The sequence below is a fragment of the Chamaea fasciata genome, unplaced genomic scaffold, assembly GCF_029207755.1.
Source record: "Chamaea fasciata isolate MVZ Bird 193981 ecotype frontalis unplaced genomic scaffold, bChaFas1.0.hap1 SCAF_7, whole genome shotgun sequence".
NCBI lineage: Eukaryota > Metazoa > Chordata > Aves > Passeriformes > Sylviidae > Chamaea > Chamaea fasciata.
In genome coordinates, this window is record NW_027094092.1 from 47,748,074 (window position 1) to 47,758,572 (window position 10,499).

Genomic DNA, 10,499 nt, shown 5'->3' on the forward strand with positions numbered 1-10,499 from the left:
AACCTTTCATGTGTGTGCGTAAGAGGCAGGTCAGGCCTTTACCTGGTGAGGCAGTGCCCTGCCCCATGCACCCCCCTGAGCCTCTATCCCAGCCCTGCAGTGGCCACCAATCCCTGAGACACCGGAGGCAACAGTCCACACCTGCCCCTGGAGCTCCCAGCCCAGCTCCTGAGTGGCCAAATGACTGAAGTCCCACCTGGGGGAAGGGCCCAGGGAGGCCAAGGGGTATTTAAGGCCAAACATGAGACAAGCACATCTTGACCTCCCTCCTCTTGGAATTTCTATTAGTTGGACACTGCTGGAACCCAGGAGGTGATAGCTATATTTGTTTTCTGTCTTCCTTCTTTTTCTAGTTCCATCTTGGAATTTTTGAGTAATTTAAAATCAATCTGGCTTAGAGCTTGTGAGAGTAATGCTTTGAGAATGCTTTATGTTTATTGAGTGCTGCTCTAAGCCTTTGCCGAACTTCTCTGATTGTCTGAAGTTGCCAGTAAAGTTGTTGGTTTTTGATTTTTTTTTCTGTTTTGAACTCTTGAGAGTACCTTGTCAGTATTTCTCCCATGCATCTAACTCGGAGTACATGAACACCTGTAAGCCCTTCTAAAAGTCTAATTGAGTGAGATTTTGGGGCCCTAAAACCTGATATAGAACACAGCATGCTGAATCTCTAGTTCCTCCTGGTTATGATTACTGAAGACATGGTGACCTCCTGCAGTGTCCTGTGCAGTCCAGGATATTGCCTGGTCAAGAATTATTTGTACTACCTGTAGACAGGACAATTATAATTCATATCCCCCTCCAAAAAAAAGCTATTGGTTCATTATTTTTAAAAAGTATTCTTCTGTGCTTGCTTAGTGCTGGCTGTCATAAGACCCAGACTGTTGGGTCGTAAGTTTTGAGTCTGACATCTCTTTTTTTCTTGGAGTCATTAAAAGCCTTTCAGGAAAGCAAATTTAGTAGCAAGACATCATTGAAACATAGGCTAACTCCCATTGCGTAATGGTAACCTCTGTCTCTGAGAGTTATTAGCCAGGGTGACAGGCTATGCATGTATTTATTCTTCCAGTGGCAGTGAGATCAGAGCACAAAGGTCCCTTGGGGACCACTCCATTTCAGTCCTAACTGGGGTACTTAATAGTTCCTACCACAGGCCTTTTAAGGTTGATTATGAACTCTGTCCTATTAGCCAGAAACCACTGTACAGCAAAGTGACAGCCAAATTTTTCAGAATATTGTTATTTTTTTGTAAACTAGCCTAAGGCTTTTGGGTAAGAAAAAGGGAGAAATAATTGCTTAGTACTGGGAGAGACTCAGGCACAATTTAGAATTTATCCTATCTATTAAAGTGGAATGATTTCTATATTGTATATTCAGGAGAATAATGAAAAATTAGATTTGTACTTACAGAAAGAAATGTCCTTTCTGCTTTAATTGGTTCCTACTTGGAGAACACCTGTCAGCACATTCTATGACTGTATTTCAGTCTAATCCACCATTCAGGTGTTTCAGCCTAAAAACACCTTAGTGATTAAATTCTCTCTCTGCAGTACACGTCTCCAGGGGACTCTCTCCCCCTGGCACCAAAGCTAACCAGGCACACCTTGTCATCTCAGAGTTCAAAGCTCACTCCTATTCAGTGCATTCCCAGAATCCAAGTAGCATAATGTTTTTACAAGACTCTGATTTGTTTCTTGCCAAGGGTGCTGGCCTTTTGTTCCAGTATGGAATATATGCCAGAAGACCAAACTGAGAGGCTTGAAGTCCCCCAAACATTACCTGCTTGATGCTGTAAAACAAATAGATAAGACTGCAAATTCAACATAAACAAGACTTTTACTTATGTCGTTTACTGAAGCATGATTGACAAAAATAAAACAAAACAATGAAAGAAGCTTGGTCTTCTCTCTGCTGCTTTTGGATGAGTGAAGCTCGAGAAATATCTATTTCCACCATCTGGCATTGTCACAGTCACACAACAAGCATGTGCAGACCATCTCATTTATCAGTCTATTTTTGCTGGGTGTCTTCTTTATAGCTCCCATTAAAGCATTGTAAAGCCCAAGGTGCCAGCCTGTGAGGTGCTTTGGGCTGGTTGGTATTTCCACCAGATAGCCTCTGGAGGACAGAGGGTACATAAATATAATGGATAGAAGGGACTGCTTTAGGTGAGAGGAAAGAAATTACAGACATCCTGAAAACCACAGTGCATTTAAGGTATGGTTTGAAAGTATAGTAAATAAGAGCTATCCTACAGTCAGCATGGCACATTGCTTCTTTTGACACACATTCTACCACAGCAGTAACATCCAACCAATCACCTTCATTCCTATTTTTATAGTATTGCCTTTATTTGCCAGTGCAGTGTGCCAGACTTGGTCATGTCTCTGAAGCAGCAGGTCAGGATATGGATGTCTGACAAAGCAGAGAGGTCATGTGGAAAGAGCTGGTTATTAATTTTGAAGAAGAATGTGTGCTCATGGCAATAATAGCCAAACAAGAGGATGGCCTTAGGTAAAGTGGATGTATTGAGGGACAAACCTTCACTGTGTTAAGCATATAACTTGCATACAGATCAGCAAGAGTTTTCTAATTAACTTCAAGAGGAAATGAGTTAGTTGTGAGTCTAGAAGGTGATGATTTAAGAACCTTTGCTATTGTACAGCTGCTGCTATATGAGGAAACACACAGGCCAACCAGCTTTACGTATATCCTCTTATCCTACTTCATATATCATCTCTTACCCATCAAACATTCCAGAGAGACTGTGCTCATGCAGCTTTGTGGAAAAGAATGAGACAACTGGTATCTGAGAAAACTGTCCTGAAATATGTTCTTACATTTAAAAAAAAAAAAAAAAGTATTCTCTTGCCTTGTTCAGCTCCTGCCTATAAATCTTCTTTCCTTGGCAGGGTTATTAAGAACAACTGGCTGAAGCAGCACTGTTGTTAGCTGAGATTCTTGCTGTCCTATGAACCTGTCAGCCAAGTTACAGGAGTAAGTATAGAGAATCAATAATCTTTTTGGCAAAGAAAAAGAGCTGACATTGATTCTTTCAACTCTGGCAGGTGCCTTTCATACTGTGCCCTTCGAGGTGTGATCAAGGCCTGGCTATGGCCCCATTGCAACATTGTAGGGTGTTCAGCATAGGAGGAAAGAGAGTAGTACAAAGCCACATCATCCCTAACTTCCACAAGATAAGGAATGGGTGAATTTGACAGAACTTCAGACCTTCAAAGGGATAGATGGGATTGGGTGAAAAGGCTTCTCTTACTCCTTCCTGTCTTGGATGTCTGACCATCTGGCAGTACTCTGTGAGTGCCCTCAGTGGACTTCTGGAGAAGTCTTCTGCCATAATTTAATACCTCTGACTAGATAATAAGATATGGTTCAGAAACCACCATTAAATTAATAACTGTAGACTACAGTCCCAGGCTATGTTACAGACTAACAAAAGCTTGAACTCCCAAATGAGCCAGGTTACTGAGATTTAATCCAGGCACAACTAGAGAGGTGGTCTACCTACAATATAACACCAGGCAGAATCATGGTATAGTTCCTTCTTTGCCCCCATACTTTCCTGTCACTGCTCCTTAAAAACAGTAAGTAATATCACATTTGGCTGATGTTGCTTTGCAGACCTTTTGGGTGCTTGCCTTTTCTCGACTCAACTGTTTTTTGAAATGTTGTGCACCTCTGCAAGAGCCCAGTCACAGGTGGGTAGAGCTTTTACTTTGTTATGATTATTCTAAATCCTAAATGCCACCTAGTAAAAAAATCACCCATAGTTTGACTTCATTAAGTATTCTTTGTTAGTTCATTAACCTTGCCATTGTCAGCATGTTGCCACAATCAAATACAATTTATTCCGTGTTGTGCAATGAGAGCTGAGGGCAGATCTCACACTGGGATGCCGTCTAATGGACCTGAAGCACCTGCTAAATGTAACAGTGCGCCGTGCTCAATATAGGCATCTAAAAAGGGGAGAGGATGTATGTGCCGGGGAGGACCTGGTATACATCTGGATGCTGAGCTGGGCACACCCAGTCCTTTAATCACAGTTTCATCAAATACCTGACAAACTTTCTGAAGCCCAGACTGGTTTCGCTCTTAAGCTACAACTAAACTAGAATTCCCACAGGACTGTTTCAATTTTGCTTACTTGAATGCTGTTCTCAGAGGAGGAGAGAACTGACACATAGGCTTTGCTCAACATCTGCGGTACTTTTCAAACTGCAGATAATCAGTGGATAATGCAAAATGATATAATTTGCATCAGAAAGATAACTGAAAAGCCTCTTACACATATTAGTGGGCATAATTTAGCCCTTTGATGTAAGAACAACAAAAGAATATTAAGGGCAAATTCTGCTTTGTGTAATATGTGCTGATAGAAGAGCTGAAGCTAATGACATCTTGCAGATTTCTGCCACATTTTTTCATGTTGACCTGCCTGTGGCCAGCTCCCAAAGGTCCCTGTGCAGCAACATGTGATGGAAAAAACCTCAGGCCCAGCTGCTTGGAAAGGATAACTTCCTCAGGTCAGGGAGACAAAAAGACATGTTAAAGCCAAGCACCTTCACTAGTGCTGCAAAGGGAAGGAAAGGGATAAAAAGCACCCTGTGAAACTTCTTTTCAATCTTGTTACAAGTAAGAATAACTGAACAGTGCAGAGTGTCATATGCGATTTGTCTCTGTTTGACAGACAACAGACCTGTTTTTGAAGGTGATGATTACACTGACTTCCCAGCAGGAGCTCAATCAAATCTGTGGTTATATGGTTTCCTTCCAAACTGGAGAACACAGCAGTGCTGCTGTTATTTGATAATGATTTTGTAGGTATGAGTTTATCACATGCTTTATACTTGGGCTTCCCTTCAGTGGTTGTGTCAGTCCAGACTCCATGAGCAGGACCACCCCATCTCAGCCAGACATGTCAGCTTGCTTCAGTCCTGACTTTCTGCCTGGTTTGGACAAAGCAAATACAATATTCCACAGCAGTTAGGCCAAGTCAGTAGTTTTTGGGAGTCCTCATTTCCAATGTTGTCTGTGTTCAGGAGGCAGCATGGTAAGAGGAAAGTGCTGTATCGTGTGGGCTATAGTGTGCTAAAGGAAGATAACGCCATGCACGGCCATGGATGCAAATAGAAGAATAATACTTAGCTCTTTGAGCTCTGTAAACTGTGGTTTTGTTTCCTTCTGGACCTTCCCTACAGCCCATATTTCTAGAGATCACTCAGTTTTCCACCAGCTGTTAGTCTTTAAAGATTCAAGATCAATTCCTCTTAAAAACATAAAAAAAGCATTTGTGTTTCTTTTAAAAAAAAACGCCAACAATGTTAAGATGGTAGATTTTACAGGTGAATATGACTCGTATGGGAATCAACAGGCCTTTCTGTTACCTAAGATACCCTTTTCCAGAACTTCAGGTCTTTATCCATCCTCTTGATGTCGTTTCATTACTGCATCTGAATCAAAACACTCTGGCAATAGCAGAGGCAGGCCTACTGCTTTTCCTTCTTCATACCTATTTGACACCTATTTATTGACTTCATTTTGGTGTCTGTCCAGACTCATCCTTAAGATATCTCCTCAGAGTATTCTGTACTTTTTATTTGCACCAGTTAATATTCCAAACTGCCTGTCAGCTATCAAACTTTCAGCTAGAGGCATAATGATATTTTATTGCTAGTGATTTGCCCATTCGAGCCTATAAATCAGCAATCAGTGTTTTGATGACAAATAATGCAGGTATTTGTCATTGCAAATAATGGACATAAGTCTACTTCATCTACTTACTCAGATTATTGCTGAGTTACACCAGAATGCAGGAAATCAAATGCCCAGTGTTCTAACATCAGAGACTGACATAACTTCTGTGGAGTCAGTAGATCTGTCTGCAAGTGTAACTTAAGTGAACAAAGTGGCTCCTCCTGCTCTTATTGAACTAAATGGGAAAAACCCACTAAATCAACAGGATCATGATCCGGTCACCTGAGTAGTGTCTGTTTAAAGAGAGACCAGTTTTTCTCAGAATCAAAGAATATGTTGAGCTGGAAGGGAGCCACAAGGGTCACAGAGTCCAGCTCCTGTCCCTGCCCAGAAAAATCCCCAAGAGTCACGCCATGTGCCTGAGAACATTCTTCAAACTCTCCTTGAGCTCTGTCAGGCTTGGTGCTGTGACCACTGCCCTGGGGAGCCTGTTCCAGTATCCAGTCACCCTCTGGGTGAAGAATATTTTTCTGATATTAAACCTAAGCCTCCCCTGACACAACTTCAGGCCATCCCTTGGGTCCTGTCACTGCAGAGAAGAGGTCTGTGTCTGCCCCTTCTCTTCCCCTCACAAGGAGGTTGTAGACTGCAACGAAGCAATGAATCCATTGGATTTGGACATGAGGCAACTGAGGTTTTAGTTGCTATTTCAGTGAATAATTAATAGCTATTTCTGAGTTGGATATTTTATTATTTATCAAAAAACACCACTTCATTAAAGCTAAGGAGTCTATTAAAAACCTGTTGCTTTTGAGAAAGCCTGCACCTTGCCGAGTGTAATGAGAACAAATGCCTGAACCTTGAGTGTTTCAGAGACAAGGTCCCCAGTTGGATAGAAGGCTGTTTAACTTTGCTCACATTGGCAGTGGCCTTGGGAAACAGGTATTACCTAGCAAGGTTACTGCTGTTGGTTTTCTTGAAATTTCTCAGAGATTGAGAAATAGAGTTGGGGGTGGGGGGACATGGGGAGAGACACAGGGCAAACATTTGCCCAAGTTTCAGGGCATGTTACCACCTAGGCAGCACCAGCTGGGCTGGCTCAGCTTCTAGAAGTAAAGCTTTGGTAGTTCCATTACACCAGCAGAAAGCGAGAGAACAAGGACATGCTCCCTTCAGGCTTGTGCTCTCTGTCCTTGGTGTGGAGACCCCTTGCCTGGGCAGAGTTTGTGGCAAGGCATTGCATCTGCTGATTGACTTGACAGGCTATACCCTCTGTGATGCTTAACAGGCCTTCTGGTTCTGGGGAGAAAATAACTTGCTCTTTAGATTTAGGAATACTCTTACTTATTATATTGCCCCAGCCCTGATAGCTCTCTCTGACTGCAAACAGATAGTAAGGTGGAATGGTCCCTTCTACCTCCTGGATCAATGAGCTCTATGCCAGTGGCCAGGCAAGAGGGTCAGTGGGTGCACACTGCCTCATGCAGGAGTGTCTCTTGCCACTCTCTTTCCTACTGTAGCAGTGCAGGCTTGAGGCCTTACTAAAGTCAGAGTCACTTGCTGAAGGTCTTCATTTCCTCACTGACTTTTGGAAAACACCTATACATAGAGGGCAGCTGGGTAAGGTCACCTTTTTTTGAATTTGAAGTGTCACCACAACTATACTGGAAGCAAGCTTGCGCACACACGTATCTGTGGGTGCATGGGAGAGCTCCCTCTGGCCCTGTGTGAACTGAGCATCCTGACCCTGGGCTTGGCCCCTTGCTCCACTCAGCCTACCTCCCTGCCCAGGTTCAGGAGAGCCAGCCCACCGGACTCTGTTCCTGCTCCCAGTGTCTGCAAGGCAGAAATTGCTGAACACTGTTTTCACTCCAGGTGGCCAACTCACGCTGGCAGGAGAACGAGTCTCAAAATCCCCTTAGCTCCGTGCATGCAGACAAGGAAGTTGTAGGTCTGCATATTTCACATCCTTGGTATTGGGAAGGCATTTGCAGTAAAGCTGAAGGTGACTGGGATCGGACTCACAGGCTGCAAATTAATGTAACTTGCAGGGACATCACTGAGTCCAGAAAAGAACGGATGGCACTGCTCACTGAAGAGCTTCAGAAATAGGATAAGTCAACTTTTAGTACACTGCAGTCTTGTTTAACTGGCAATATTTCTTTGCAAATGGATAAACCAGGCATTTCCAGAGGCAATGGTGAGCCCGTAAATTGCTCGTATGTTTTTGCAGAATGGCTCGCTACTGTTTTATGGTCAAAAATGTACTTTCTGCAGCTGCTCTCAGTCAATGCTTCTGAAAGCTTTAGCAGGGTAGAGTCTAGAGTTTGACTATTGCCACAGGTTAATAAGACCCCATGTCCCCCATTTTTTGTTCTGAAGTCCTTAAATACATTCTAGTTTTACTTTGGGGAAATCTATTCTTGAGTTTGTTTTTTTTTGTTTGTTTGGGTTTTTTTTGTTTTGGTTTGTTTTTTTTTTTTTTTTTTTTTTTTTTTTTTTTTTTTTTGCTTTTTTTTGTTTCTTTTTGTTTCATTTTGTAGCACTGAGCACTATTGAAATAATTCTTTCCCATGTTGTTCCTGTGCACTGTGCTTTTTAAATTCCATGTAGCTTCATATTTGTTCAAGCAGAAACGCTTAAAATCCCTGGCAAGGGGTGTTGTTGTCAGGGGTAATCACCTCCCCGCAGAGATGAGAAGTACAAGGTGTAAATGAGTACCTCTGCTCCCAGAGGCAGTGTTAGCCAGCAACAGCCACGCTCCAGGATACGTCTTAGAGGTATTGTGGAATGTCTTGTTTTTCCACATAAATCATTTAAATAAATTATCATCATGACTGGAAACTGCTGGCTGATACTAAAATGTCTCAAATGAAGACAGAAAGATAAATCTTTTAAGCACTTACCATCATGGCATGTTCCATTAAGCCATTATTTAATTACCGGCAAGGGGCAGTGTCAGGGAGGGGAGCAGGGGGGTCGTGAAAGGATTTTCTCCTTTAGAAGGAGGGCAACCAGGGTATGGATTGAGGGGCAAGCTGAAGTTACTACTGTTTCAAAAGAGTGAAGCTTCCTGGCATGTCAGCCCTGTTGTTTAGGGGTTCCTGAGGTGGTTTTAACTAGCCTGCTGGGGCAAGCTTGCAGCCATGCAGACTCGTGCAAGCCATACTTGCTGCTGCTTTGCCAGCTCCTAGTGTCACTGTCACAGGAGATCTTCTAGCCTTGTTTCCCCTTCAGATCACAGGGAAGGTGTCAGCCTCATCTGCATGGATGAGATTTCATCTGGATCTGTCCCCTGAAGAGCACAATGATTTAAGTCTATCTAGGTCTGAGATGCAGTTTTGCTTTTTGTACTTTTAAACTTAACTTTTACTCAATTTTTATTCAATTTTTTATTTAATGTACAGAAAAAAAGCACTTCCCATCCTTCATTTTTGTGATGGGCAAAAGGCTGTTGAAAGACATTGGGAAGGCTTGGATACCACTAGCTCAAAAAGAGAATAATGGGGCACGTGTAGGGAAGGAGATCTGCTGTGCTTTTGCCCTTGGCAACCTTTTCAAGCAGGTTGCCAAGGGCAAAAGACCAAGCTGCGGACAACATGGCTTAAAGACTCTGTTCAAAATGTTCCAAAGCCTGGGCCTTTCAGGTGCGGACCCTGTCTAGGGGTTCACACAGAACTCAATACTTGGCACGCCAGGTTGTGACTTGTCATTTATGGCTGATGAAATTCCACAGGAAGGCCTATTGTGTGATTCCCATAGGGGCTGCATGCACTGCACTCTTTTCCACAAATCAGCCGAGGCAGGACATGATCAGAAGTGATCTCACTGACAGCCGTGAGCATTGGCTCTGCTGACACTGCTCCAGAGCCACCTCTTCCAGAGGGCTCACCATCCACAGTCCCCTGCACAGGACAGGGTGGTACTGTCAGCTCTCCATCACCCACAACTACTTTATCTGCAGTGAGGTGGACCTGCTGGACCTGCTCAGGTACCTTTGGCAGTCTGCAGCAAGCTTTACTCCTTTTCCCCAGCCTGTCTGGGCATCAAGGTCCCTGGATTAGTCTCTTGAATACTTCTCACTGCATCAAACATTGGATCCTGAGGTGTCACCCCTGCAGTGAGTTCACTGAAATAGTTTTTGTTCCCTCATAATGGCAGTGTGAACAGGGACTGATCCCAGCTACCTTCCTGTCTGATGTGCAAAACAAAACAGGAGAGCTCAAGATTATGCACTTAAAAATGGTGTCCATGTATTTAAATGAAGTAGGGTACTGCAGTGGTTGGATGTGTCTCTCAGGACCCTTGTTCTGTGTTGCCTGGCTAGCCCTGGCACCGGCTGCAGAATAGGTATGGTTCTGTATCCTGGGATACTTCCCCGATCATGTGGGTCTTTGCCCTGCAGAAGCGTGAACAGTGACGAGGAATACAGGAAGGACTCTGATGGGGAACAGCAGCTGGGGTTTATTAAGTCCACACGGGACTTCTTCACACCCAGAGAGTCTGCCCACTAGAGTCTGCCCTCTCTGTATAGCACCCTAAAAGCAGGGGAGGAGCGTGGGGGGGTGGGGGGGTGGGGGGTACAGTGTGGAACCGATCCAGGTGGTGAAGGGTGAGACCCTGTACATAAATGACAAATATTAAAACAAATCAATAACGCAAGGGAGGGAATAACAGGGACCCTTCCCAATCACTTGATGCCCTCACTAGAACTTACTAGACCCAGGATGAGGCTTTGAGGTGATGGACTAGACCTAGGTGTCATATAAATGATGATTGATTAATAACAA

General features: G+C 43.5%; 1 long non-coding RNA gene across 1 annotated transcript; it reads left to right on the plus strand.

The window, feature by feature from the left end:
* The first annotated feature begins 249 nt into the window (after positions 1-249).
* Positions 250-3,713, plus strand: LOC136291804 (uncharacterized). Its single transcript, XR_010721740.1, has 3 exons — positions 250-312; positions 2,910-2,994; positions 3,637-3,713. It is a non-coding gene; the product is annotated as an uncharacterized lncRNA (long non-coding RNA).
* Positions 3,714-10,499: the final 6,786 nt, after the last annotated feature.